The following is a 12,600-nucleotide window of genomic DNA, read 5'->3' as shown; positions in this document are numbered from 1 at the left end:
ATGTCTGGTCCCTGGCTGAGTGAGCTTAACTACTTTACAGTTTGAATTCTTAAGATTACAGATTTGAGATCTGCTTTTTGCTAATATTTGTTGGTTTCTAGTAACATTTCTGTCGCTACCTTTTGTTTGGTAGAATGTTAGCAAAATGCTAATACTGTAGTGGATAATCTGGTCCAAGCAAAGCCTGTCAAGGTTAGTCCCTTTCAAAATGTAACCTAATCATAGAGATACTCATTTTCCCAACTCTAAAACTGTGTAGAGTGTATTTAAGGATCAGATTTATCATTAGTAATTAATACCCTGTATAGATTATTATGGGTCAGATTATCTACTGGGGTAAATAGATGAAAATCCCTGGCAATTGTTAGAGCTGTGCCTCTTTATATTGGAAGCGAATGGACCCATAGGGTATGTCTAGACTACATGCCTCTGCCGACAGAGGCATGTAAAATAGGCTACCTGACGTAGTCAATGAAGGGGGGATTTAAATATCCCCAGCTTCATTAAAATAAAAATGGCCGCCACGCTGAGCCGGCTCAGCTGATCGTCGGCACAGTGCAGCAGTCAAGATGCAGACCGGTCGACAAGGGAAACCTTTGTCGACCGATCCATTAAGCCTCATTTCACGAGGCTTAAGGGATTGGTCGACAAAGGCTTCCCTTGTCTACCGATCCACGTCTTGGCTCGTGCGCTATGCCGACGACCAGCTGAGCCGGCACAGCGTGGTGGATGTTTTTATTTTAATGAAGCCGGGGACATTTAAATCCCTGCTTCATTGACTACGTCGGGTAGCCTATTTTACATGCTTCTGTTGGCAGAGGCATGTAGTCTAGATGTACCCATATATTTTGATGCATCTTAGGTGCTACTGCAGCAGCTGGACATATTATATAATAACTCCTATAAGTTAGTGTTTCCTTGTGTACTAGGCTACTAAATATGATCCTTGACTAAATTAGTTACGTGTCTTTGAGGGAAGATAGTGTCACTCTCTTATTGCCTTGTATAACCATATTGATAGCTTGACACCAGCATATTGTCCTATTTATTTATCTCCTGTGCAGACAGAAGATAGGTTGTTTGATTGACAGTCTAGTCATTTCAAGATACAGGTTGAACCTCTCTAGTCCAGTACCCTTGGGACCTGAACAGTTCCGAATGAGAGAATTTACTGGACCACGGAGATCAATATTGTCTATCAGCATTACCAACACTTCTACTGCTTACTGGGCTCTTAGAAGACATTTAGGAGTTAATTAGAGCTAAAGAACAGCACAGAGCACTGAGAGCCAGGACTGTTTGTGGTAAACAAACTTTGTGATCATGGGAAACTTGGTCATACCCATGATATATAGACATCCGGCTAATTAAAATCATGCCAGACCACAGATGTTGCCGGACAAGAGAGTGCTAGATTAGAGAGGTTCAACACAGAATCATAGAACTGGAAGGGACCTCAAGGGATCATTGAGTCTAGTCCCCTGCCCTCACAGCAGGACCAAGCACTGTCTATCATCCCTGACTGGTATCTGTCTAATCTGCTCTTAAATATCTTCAGTGATGGAGATTCCATGACCTCCCTAGGCAATTTATTCCAGTGTTTAACCACCTTGACAGTTAGAATGTTTTTCCTAATGTCCAACCTAAACCTCCCTTGCTGCAGGTTAAGCCCATTGCTTCTTGTCTTATCCTCAGAGGCCAAGGACAACAATTTTTCTCCCTCTTCCTTGTGACACCTTTTTAGTTACTTGAAAACTGCTATCATGTCCCCTCTCAGTCTTCTCTTTTCTAAACTAAACCAGCCCACTTATTTCAATCTTCCCTGATAGGTCATGTTTTCTAGACCTTTAATCATTTTTGTTGCTCTTTTCTGGACCTTCTCCAATTTCTCCACATCTTTCTTGAAACGTGGCACCATACTCCAGTTGAGGCCTAATCAGCACAGAGTAAAGGGTAAAAATTACGTCCCATGTCTTGCTCACAACACTCCTGCTAATGCATCCCAGAATCCTGTTCAAGGCTGGCCCAGACCATTTTGGCACCTGAGGCAGGGAGCTCAAATGATGTCCCCATGCCACATTTTCTCCTGCATGCTTATGTTTCTTGTGCCCTCCATCCTCCAGCACAGCACTTCACCATCCCTGTGCATCTAGAGCAGAGAGAATACATATGCACCAGCAGCAGACACAATTTTCTACACTCTGGGTCCTGGTGGGGCCCCGCCCCTCTCCCTCCCACACACTCACAATTTGGCACCGGAGGCAGCCACCTCAGTTCGCCTCATGGTACGGCCAGCCCTGATCATGTTTGCTTTTTTAGGAACAGTTTGACTCATGTTTAACTTGTGGTCCCACTATGACCCCTAAATCCCTTTCTGCAGTATTCCTTCCCAGACAATCACTTCTCATTCTGTATGTGTGAAATGGAGTGTTCCTTCCTAACTGGAGTACTTTGCATTTGTCCTTATTAAACTTCATCCTGTTTACCTCAGACCATTTCTCTAGTTTGTCCAGATCACTTTGAATTATGACCTTATCCTCCAAAGCAGTGGCAACCCCTCCCAGCTTAGTATCATCTGCAAACTTAATTGTACTCTCTATGCCATCATCTAAATCATCAATGAAGATATTGAACAGAACCAGTTGCAAAACAGACCCCTGTGGCACCCCACTTGGTATGCCCTTCCAGCATATAGTATACCTGTAACAAAAACTGATTATAAGATGCAGGGTTCAGGAATGGAAGTTTCAAATAAGCAGGCTAAGGTTATCTGGCCCAGAAAATAGTAAGATATTTGGACTTCTAATGTCTGCTGAAATAAGTTAGGGGCCAAAGTTACCTACTGAGGATGTGGACTCTGGTCTGCTAAAACAAGCACCATCATTATCTGATTTTAAGAAATGCTTTCTCCTGAGAAGCAACATTCCAGATATTTAGCCTTATTGTGATACTGTGATGCTTTGTCTTCTGCAGGTATGTCTTTCTTACTGTTTCCATGATGCTGTGGTATTTTGAGTACTTGCTTATAACTGCCCTGTAAATCAAGTTATTTTAAAGGAAGCCTTATTGCTGTGAACAGGGCTAGAATTGTTACTGCTCCCATGTGGTCTGCTGTCTTCGCTAGGGAGCCAGCCTTTTACTGTTTACATGCATTGAGTCAAGCTGTAGTATGACTGTGTGACTATTCACAACCCTCTTCCCCGCCTCTCTCTGCGCCCTGGACCTTCATGGAAACAGGTTGTGTATCATAAAGCTGTCAAACTGAGCAATGGTTTTAGATAAATAAATACATTAAATGTTGCTTCATTACACTTTGCTTTGCTAGAGATTTTTCAGGACATACATAGCTTTGCATTCAACAGCTTTATTTGGCTTAGTGGCAGAACTAGATAATCGTTAAGACTTTGAGCCACATTCTCACTGAAGACATTAGCGAGCCTTCAGTAAACAAGCACATTCTTGCATTTCTTTGTCTGCCTGTATTTCTCTTTGTATGTCCTGAACACAGGTGGGAGGACTAATCACAATGAACAATGTATCTGAGGAATGTAGCCCCTTCTTCTATTCATAAATAATCTACTACATGACTTAACTAGCAAATTCATTAAAAATGAGTTATTCCGCAAATATTTTATTAAAATATTTTAATTGATGGACTAACTATAAGTTTAAAATACCCCCTGGTCATCAGTGTTCCCTCTAATTTTTCCCTCCACATATGAAATAATTTTTTTTATGTGATCCAAGGTATGTGCGGATATGCACCACCAGTAGAAACACATGTTGCTGGTTGAGGGCACTATATGCGTGCTGCTAATCAGCTGGACTGCATCTGAATCTCTCTGGGGTGACTGTCCAAATGCTCAGCTTACAGAAAGAGCATTGCTTTTTGGAGATTGCGTGTGATCCCTGAATGATAACTTTCAAAGAGATCTCGGTGAGGCCATCTTCTGGCACTTGTTATCAGGCAATATTTGCTCTAGTATTTGTGATACTTTATCTGCAAACAAAACTGTATTCATGTGAACATAGGTGGAAAGTGATTAAAAAGAGATTGCAAATAGTACAAAAATGTTCACAGATGCTTGTAACAAATCAAATACCTTCAGTACTTGTAAGTTCAGGGTAGACTACAACATAATTAGCTCAACACCAGGGACCAACTAGAGACCGTATGATTGACCAGTCATTACACACACCCATGTCATTTAGAATCACTTCCAATAAAACAAAATTAATATTTCCCTGATTAAAATTCAAACCAAATAAATACAATATCAGATGGTTAAAGTCTGAAAGTAAAAGCAAACTGACTTTTGAAACCAGTAATACGAGGAAATGTACCCTAAGAATCAGCTCCCCTGGTCTTGAAGTCCTGCTTTTAAGCATCTTTGGGATGACTTGTACTCTTTTGTTTGAACTTTGGTGAAAGAGTACCAGCTCTAGGCTACCAATTTTTGCTGCTGTGCGGGTGATCGTTTTAGATAAGTATAGTATATTCAACCATAATAATAAAATGAGCAATTTTTTACCTGATAAATAAAATAACAATTAAATAATGTATGTACATGTTGATCATCTGCTCAGGTATGTGTGTATCAATAAAAATAAGGACAACTCCCCTCCACACCCCAGAAAACAACTTACAATCGAACATTTACCATCAATATGTAGCAGATATGGACAAACCTAAAGGAAACTGTTAGCACTAAGCTGCAATGGCAGATGCCAAGAAGGGAGAAAGTATTGCAGTAAAAAATCTTGATGCTACAAGATGCTGAGGAATCTGTCACCGAACAAACACAACATTTAAGCAAACCGCTGAGATAACTCATTAAAGCTGAGCACAGGCTTAAATGCCGTGCCGAGGCCAGATAAATTGCTCAACACCTTGCAGGAGCAAGCCCAGAGTAAACAGAAGAGAGAACCTGTCTGAGGCATTTGCAACAATGGCAGGTGATGTAAAGAGAGGAACACTCACCTCGTGCAGTAATATGCTTTTTAATTTATCGTCTTCCCTTTAATTTCTCTTTTTCTGTTTTGCTTCTCTTATTCCTAGTCTTAAATCCTCATTAAGGTTAATGTAGCATGATGAAAGAGTCTTATACATTGATTAATTATAACTTTTTCTTTGGAGACCGAGGTGTCTGTTGGAAGGGTAAATTTTAAACCCGTCTTAAGAGAAACCACAAATGTTTTTTCCTTCCGCTTTTAGACACTGAAATGGTGATAGTTTAGTTTCCTCCCAGAATGATTAACTGTTTTTGGCAGGGGCTCTCTTATCTTCAGGTTAAAAATTTCTTGAGTATGAATATAAGAAATGAAAATTCCATCTGTATCTCTATCTGTTTTTGAATCAAAGGAGTTACACTGTCTAATAATTTTACTATTTTACTTGTATTTATTTGGAACACCAGTTTGCTAAGAAAAGATCTGCCCCTCTTATTTCTGGGCTTAGAGAACAACCCTATCCCTATAGAAAGTTCTATATCTCTAGCTTAAAGAGGCCGATTTCAGGCCCAAACCTCCTCTGGGAAGGGGGGGGGGACATCTAGAGCAATGTGTCCCTGCTGAGCTCTGAAAGTATGAAGTCCTGCTTGGATTCTGAGGGGGGCACCCTTGTTCAAGGGCAACCATCTAAAAATTAAGGGCAAAATTTTCAAAAGAACCAAAGGATACATCTACACAGCGAGTGGCAGCCTGAAGCAGTGAGCCTCAGAGCCCAGGTTGAAAAGTACAGCCCTGAAAATAGCGGTGTAGACATTGTGTTGTGGGCAATGAAGCCTTGGAGAAAGGGGGATGTGGGTTTCAGAGTGCAAGCTCCAGCCTAGCCACAGCATCAGTACAGCTAACTTTCACACCATAATGTGAACCCCATAAGCCCAAGTCAATGAACTGCTGTAGGCTGCTGCTCCCTGTGTATACATAAGCTTAACAATGTAGGAGACTCAAGGAACATGTACACTTGCAACGCTGTATCAATGTCACCGTAGCGCTTCAATGAAGATGCTCTAAGCCAACAGGAGAGAGCTGTCTCACTGGCATAATTAATCCTCCTCCTCGAGAGGCAGTAGCTGTCTCCACGGGAGAAGTTCTCCAGCTAATACACCACTGTCCACATGGGGGAGAGGGTTTGCTTGGTATAACTACAGGCAGTCCCCGGGTTACATGGATCCGACTTACATCGGATCCCTACTTACAAACGGGGTGAGGCAACCCCGCACTAGCTGCTTCCCCCCAGCAGACCAGGGAGACGCGAAGCTAGCGCCCCGCCCCCAGCAGACTAGGGAGACGCAGAGCGGCTTTTCTCAGCAGACACCTCAGCTTGAGAATAAAGGACTGAGGGAAGTGAGGTGTGGGAGAATAAAACTGAGCTCCGGAGAAATGTTTGGCTAGAGTTTCCCCTACAATATGTACCAGTTCCGACTTACATACAAATTCAACTTAAGAACAAACCTACAGTCCCTATCTTGTACGTAACCCGGGGACTGCCTGTATGTGGCTGAGGGGTGTGGATTGTGTACATCCCCAAGCAACACTGTTCTACCAAATATAGGTCTGTAGTGAGGACCAGACCTCAGAGCCACTTTCAAAAGTGACTAAGGTGCTTAAGTTGCATTGAAATTCAATTAGACTTGGGCACCTAAATGCCTGGGTCACTATTTAAAATGGGGCTTGGCTCCTAGAGCACGGCAGGTGCAACAGCACTAGGAAAGTTTCTCCTGTGACACTGCTCAACCATGGGGTGGGATTTGACAGCCCATACCACCTACTGCTATACAGTCTCACTTGGGGAGTAGTTTCATCCCAGACTGAGTGAAAGCTGGCGGGAGTGGAGTGGGGAATGAGCTAATCCCCTGTGCCCCTCTTCAGACCAATTTCTGTGTCCATGGAGAGAGCAGGCCCGCTGGACTGGTAATTAGGTGTGGGGGAAAGGAAGATAAGTACACTCCTCTCCTCCCTCATGTTGGAACCCCCAACCCTGCCTTTTTTTTTTTTTTTACACAGTGACCCAGTTTATAGACTCCTGTCACCCACTATGCTCCTGCTGCTGCTGTTGTCATACTGTACTAGGATTCTCCAGACTCTGCAGATGGCTCTTTGGGGGACCTGAGCTGCACAGTGTCCCTATCTTACAAGGAATGTAAGTTACATGTTTGCGCTGCCCTTCTTTCACTGTTTAGCCCAGCTGCCAAAGCCTGCTCATACAGCAGAAAGGGGCTATTCTCTGTTATGAATGATAGTTGATGAGCAATCTCAGTGTTTAGACATTTGGGTCAAAGTGTAGTCCTGTCTGAGCTTTAGAGAGGCTGCTGCGTCACCCCTGAAGAGGGGAGAGTGAGTGATGTGGAAGGAGATAAGGAGACATGGGACTCAGTGAAAAATCTGAGAAGGATTAGTGAAGACAAGGTCCAAGGAGTGACCCTGTCAGTGAATGGGAGAGTTAATCCAGACGTAGGTCAGAAGAGGTGGATCAAGAGAGGAAAGTGGGAGGCAGCAGGGTCTGGCAGGTCACCGATGAGAAAACTGAAGTTACCAAAAACAAGAGTAGGAGTTCGGAGGAAAAGGAGAAGTAGAGTAATAATTTATTCCACTTAACTCTTAGGCTCATTGCACAAGACTACAATGCACGGAGTAGCACAGCTCTGCCTGAGAGCAGAAATAGTTAGATGCTTCCTCAGTGGAAAAGATTCAGATTTTTTTAGATTTGTTTATTCTCAAATATTTTTATGAATTTTACACTGCTTGGAACTATGAAGAGCTATTTCCTCCCCTTCAAATCCATTCTCTACAGAAGACACCAAACAGATGGAATTACTAATCACGCAATAAAGCAGGCACTGTTTACATTTTTATCTTTATTTAAACTGTCTTTATGCGTGCATTAGATTTTCCATTGATGACGCATTTTAACAGCACAAAACTTTTCTGAACTCCAAGCTAGTTGGCTCCTCAACCACCTACAAGGATGTTAAAATGCATATGGAGCTTTTTGCATAAAATCAGGAGTCACATCTGTGGTGAGAGGAATCAAGTCTAGAATATTTACCAGCAAGTCTTTCATGCTGAGAAATGAATGAATTCATCTACTCAGTTGACTTCATGAGCTCTATCTCTTAGGACCTGCTTCTGACCATACTAACACCAATGACAAAGCTCTTGTGATTTCAGTGATACCAGGAGTGTCTGATGATGCCCACAGAAATCAACTTCATCAAGGTAATATTAGGGTTGCAGGCAGGACCAGCTCGAGCAATTCCTGCGCCCCGGGCAGAGGGTGCACAACACATGCGCGGTCCCGCCCCCGGCATGCTGCACACCTTACAGCTGCAATTGGGCGTGCGGCGCCCGTTACAGCTGCCATCAGGCGCCCCCTATAGGTTGGTGCCCCAGGCAGCTGCCCAGCTAGCCCCACCGCTTAATCCGGCCCTGGTTGCAGGCACATATCACTTCTTTGAGAGCATATTATTTTTCAGAAACAATGGCGCTAAAAGGAAAAATCTCAAAAGCTGGAAACTTAAGGGTGTGCGAATGCCACTGTTTTAAGGGGCGAGCAGAGCCATACTCATCTATTCCCTGACACCTGAATGGGAGATAGGCAATTACGGATTGGGGATAACTAGACTCGGTGGTTCCTGTAAAGCAGGGGTGGGAAACCTCTGGCCCATAGACAGCATGTGCTTGATCAGGGTTAGCCGCTGGTAGGTTGCAAGATGGTTTGTTTACTGTGCGTCCGCAGGCACAGAGCCCTGCAGCTCCCAGCTGGCATGCTTCAGCATTCCCAGCCAATGGGAGCTGTGGAAAGTGGTGGCCTGGCCTTCAGGTTCCCCACCCCTGCTGTAAAGGAAGAGCTGCAGGGCCAATAGGGCAAGAGGACTGAGAAATGTAATCTTTTATGCTGGGGCTGGCCCTGGTAGGAAAGGAAAGCAGGAAATCCAGAGGTCTGCTTGAGAGGCTAGGATAGTGGCGGGCAAATACCAGATCCATGAGGATTAGCCCCTGGTGGGCCCCCACAAGGTAATATTTACCTGTGCCTCCACAGGTATGGAGGATTGCAGCTTCCATTGGCCATGGATCACCGTTCCTGACTAATGGGCGTAGCAATCACCCATACCTGCAGAGGCCCAGGTACATATAGCGAGAATGACCCACCAGGCACTAACCCTGGTGAACCACTGCCATTTTATTACCCGCTCCTGGGCTAGGAGCCCATTCTGAGAGAGCTCCTCAGTAAGCAATGGGGAGGAGCTGTGTGGGCATGTGAAATCCTGGGGAGAGAGGACTGGAGGGTGCAGTTCCACAACAAAGGCTGCAAACAGGTAAAGGAAAGAACCAACCCATGGAACCTGGGAGAGATTCTAAGAACAGATGCTAGTTTCTTATCACAAGGTCCCTGGTGCAGCACACAGAGGAGAGGGCAGGCTTGGGTTCCATCATACTCCCCTCCTCACACCCCCCGACAGGAAGAGCGGTGGAAGCTTTGTGACTAAAGGGGCAAGGACTGTTGAGCCCATTTGGAAGTCAAAGATCTGAGTCATAGTCACTAAGGTCAGGTCCACCAAGGCAGTAAGGCCAGGGTTATGGGGCCTTAGGTGTCTAATGATACATTTACACACAGTGATTAAAAAATCCACCGCAATGAGTCTTAGAGCCCAAGTCAGATGACTTGGGCTCATGAGGTTTACTGCACAGTAAAGCTTAGCAGAGCCTGAGCTTGAATGCCCTGAATGCCCACACTTCAGTTTTACAGTCCCACTGCCAGAGCCTCTTGAGTCCAAGTCACTTGACCCAGGCTAGCTGGGATTAAATTTATGATGCCTGAGTAGCAGTTGACAGAGTGACATAGAAGGGGCTGCTATGCCATGCCCAGCCATCTAGAGCAGTGTTTCTCAACCAGTAGTACGAGTACCCTTAGGGGCACTTGAGAGATGTCTGGTGGGTACATCAGCACAACTGAAATTTGGAGAAAACTGAATTTTTGTTTTAAGTTTTACAGCACTTTATTTTTGTACTTTTTACACCGAGAAATTTCATCGCCCACCCAGCTACAATTAAGTTGTTTAAACAAATGTGTTGCAATAGTAGAAAAAAAAGTGTCTGAAAACTGTATGTACTGGAGAGGTTTATAGTTTTTTTTTTTAAGGGGTACTCTATAAAAAAAAAAGTTGAGAAACACTGATCTAGAGCACACCAGTCAGTGATGGAACCTTCTGTATTAAGAAAACCAAAGTTAAGGTTTAACAAAAATCTAGTGCAGGGGTGGACAAATACTGGTCCACAGATGGGATCCAGTTCCCCAGGGTTAGCCCCTGGCAGGCTGCTGCCACTAGATTTACCTGCAGTTCCACAGGTATGGGTGACTGTAGCTCCCATTGGCTTGGACTGGCAACCTGCGGCCAATGAGAACTTGAGGAAACAGTGTCCCAGACCACATCACTTCCCACAGCTCCCATCGGCCTGGAACAGAGATCTGCATCCAACAGGAGCTGCAATTGCCCATTCTTGCAGAGGTGCAGGTAAATATAATGGTGGCCCATCAGGGGTTACCCTGGTGAACTGCCATTGTTTTATTGTCCATCCCTGATTTAGCAGTTTAGGACAATTTAAAAAGCAGAAGTAAGAGTCCTATAAGAAAGTCCGTGTGACAGTGAAAATTACAAAGAATTGCTCAAATACTGAAAGATGATAAACATTCATTTCAGTAGGCTTCAGTTCATTTCAAGATTTCGTCATGTTACAGATATTAAATAATCCATTAAATTTTGATTTGTGTGGCCCAGTCTTCCCATAGACAGTCCCAATACAAAGGGCTTATTAACAACTTAGTGTCATTTCTTTTGCCCAATAATATAATTCTCCAAACAACATTCTCCTCAGATATTTCACTAGTATTTCTTTTGCTTTTTTAAAGATTCCCTTTTCTCATCCAAATCTGGTCCAAGTAGTCCTCTTATTTCTTTCAATTAGACTGTAGTAAAATATACGAAGGGGTATATTCTGTAACCATTTTTCTTTACATTTTATTTTCTTTGTTTCCTCAGCCATTTCTCTCCCCCACACCTCTTCTGACAGCCTCAAAAATCTGTTTTACAACCCACCCTGGTATAATTAGCCCTTCATAATGTTAAGAATCATGGAGTCCTTTGTGCCATGCATTTCTGAGAATCGTAACACCAAAGTTGTCTAATCCGTCCCTGATTCTTCTATGTTGAATAAAACACCTTTATCCATAAAATAATCATTGTCTGAAACACATGTTGCATAAAACAATTCTATGAACTTGAATAATTTTACTTTGTCATTTTTCTAGTGTCCAGTAGACCACCACCACAGCAGGCAAAGTTATTTACTTGTATTGCTTTTCAAAGTGCTGAAAACTGCCATGGGTTGTTCTTGGACCACATTCAGATGGCCTGCAGAGCTGTCTTGGTCACAATGGTGAAGCATGTCCATTTTCAGGAAATGATGCTGTCTCCTACGTATGACCTGCTGGACTAGTAAACTTAACAAAAAGAGCCTCTCTGTGCACCCTGTATGGCTGCTTAGTGTCTTTTATTCTGTCTGTTTCTTTAATATGAATCCAACTGTGATCTAGTTTGTGAATTACACAGAAATTGCGGAGGAGTCAATATACAGGAAAGGACGGAACTGCAAAGCCAACTGAAGACTGTAGAAGGGAAGCTAATGTAGCTAATAACACATTGAACTGGAATCTAAGAGATTGAGGTTCATTTCCTGGTTTTGCCACAGACTTAGTTGTGTGACTTTTGGCAAGTCATGTCTATCAGTGCCTCAGTTCTCCATCTGTATAGTTTGTCTTTCTCCCGCTGTTTGTCTGCATTGTCCATTAGACTGTAAACTGTTCAGGGTGGTGTTCTTTTACTAATGTTTATGAAGTACCACAAAATAGGGCAGCTCAGTTGATGCCTATATAGCTATTTAGATACAGGCTGAACCTCTCTAGTCTGGCACCCTCAGGATTGAACCAGAGAATTTGCCAAATGACGAGAGGTCAGTGTTGTCTAGTGGCATTACCAACACTTCCACTTCTTACTGGGACCTTACAAGTCATTTAGGGGTAAATGAGAACTAAATAACAGCAGAGAGCACAGAGCCAGGACTGGTGTCTGTAAAACTTTGTGGGTCTGCCAGAAACATCTGGCTAACTAAAACCATTCCAGACTACGGATGTTGCTGGACCAAAGAGTGCTATACTAGAGAGGTTCAACCTGTAGCCTATAATTTAAGAAGAGTAGTAGGCAAGCAATACTACAGGTATTTAATAAATGTGACCTGTCATTATCAAGAATAGCAGGAAATAGCACAAACTGGAATTGTGTTGCAGAGGTCTGTAGGAACTCTTTTCTTTTTAAAGCAATTAATCTGAAGTAAAACCTTGGCTTCAGACTGACCTGAATTTTAGGTATGTTTGAGGTCTGAAAGCATGTCTGGATCCAAATTTTGCAAAAGGCCCTTCTTTTTCAAAATATCCTGAACTGCATGGCTTAGGTTCATCTGTAACTTCAATCAATATGTTCCTTTCTTTCACACAGCACTTCTCCACAAAGGCATTCCATTTTGAACAATGCCCACATCTCA

At 43.2% G+C, this 12,600-nt stretch overlaps 1 protein-coding gene across 1 annotated transcript in view; it reads right to left on the bottom strand.

Annotated features, from left to right (window-relative positions):
• The window catches only part of NEDD9 (neural precursor cell expressed, developmentally down-regulated 9), a 153,492-nt gene extending 148,308 nt beyond the window's left edge, over nucleotides 1-5,184 (bottom strand). The window contains exon 1 of the mRNA XM_075921258.1: nucleotides 4,982-5,184. The gene's annotated coding sequence lies outside the window, so the exon portion shown is untranslated. The remainder of the gene's footprint in view (nucleotides 1-4,981) is intronic.
• Nucleotides 5,185-12,600: the final 7,416 nt, after the last annotated feature.

The sequence above is a fragment of the Pelodiscus sinensis genome, chromosome 2 (assembly GCF_049634645.1).
Source record: "Pelodiscus sinensis isolate JC-2024 chromosome 2, ASM4963464v1, whole genome shotgun sequence".
In the NCBI taxonomy this organism is placed as follows: domain Eukaryota; kingdom Metazoa; phylum Chordata; order Testudines; family Trionychidae; genus Pelodiscus; species Pelodiscus sinensis.
Note: the sequence above shows the minus strand (reverse complement) of the source record. Positions and strands in the feature narration are given on the sequence as shown.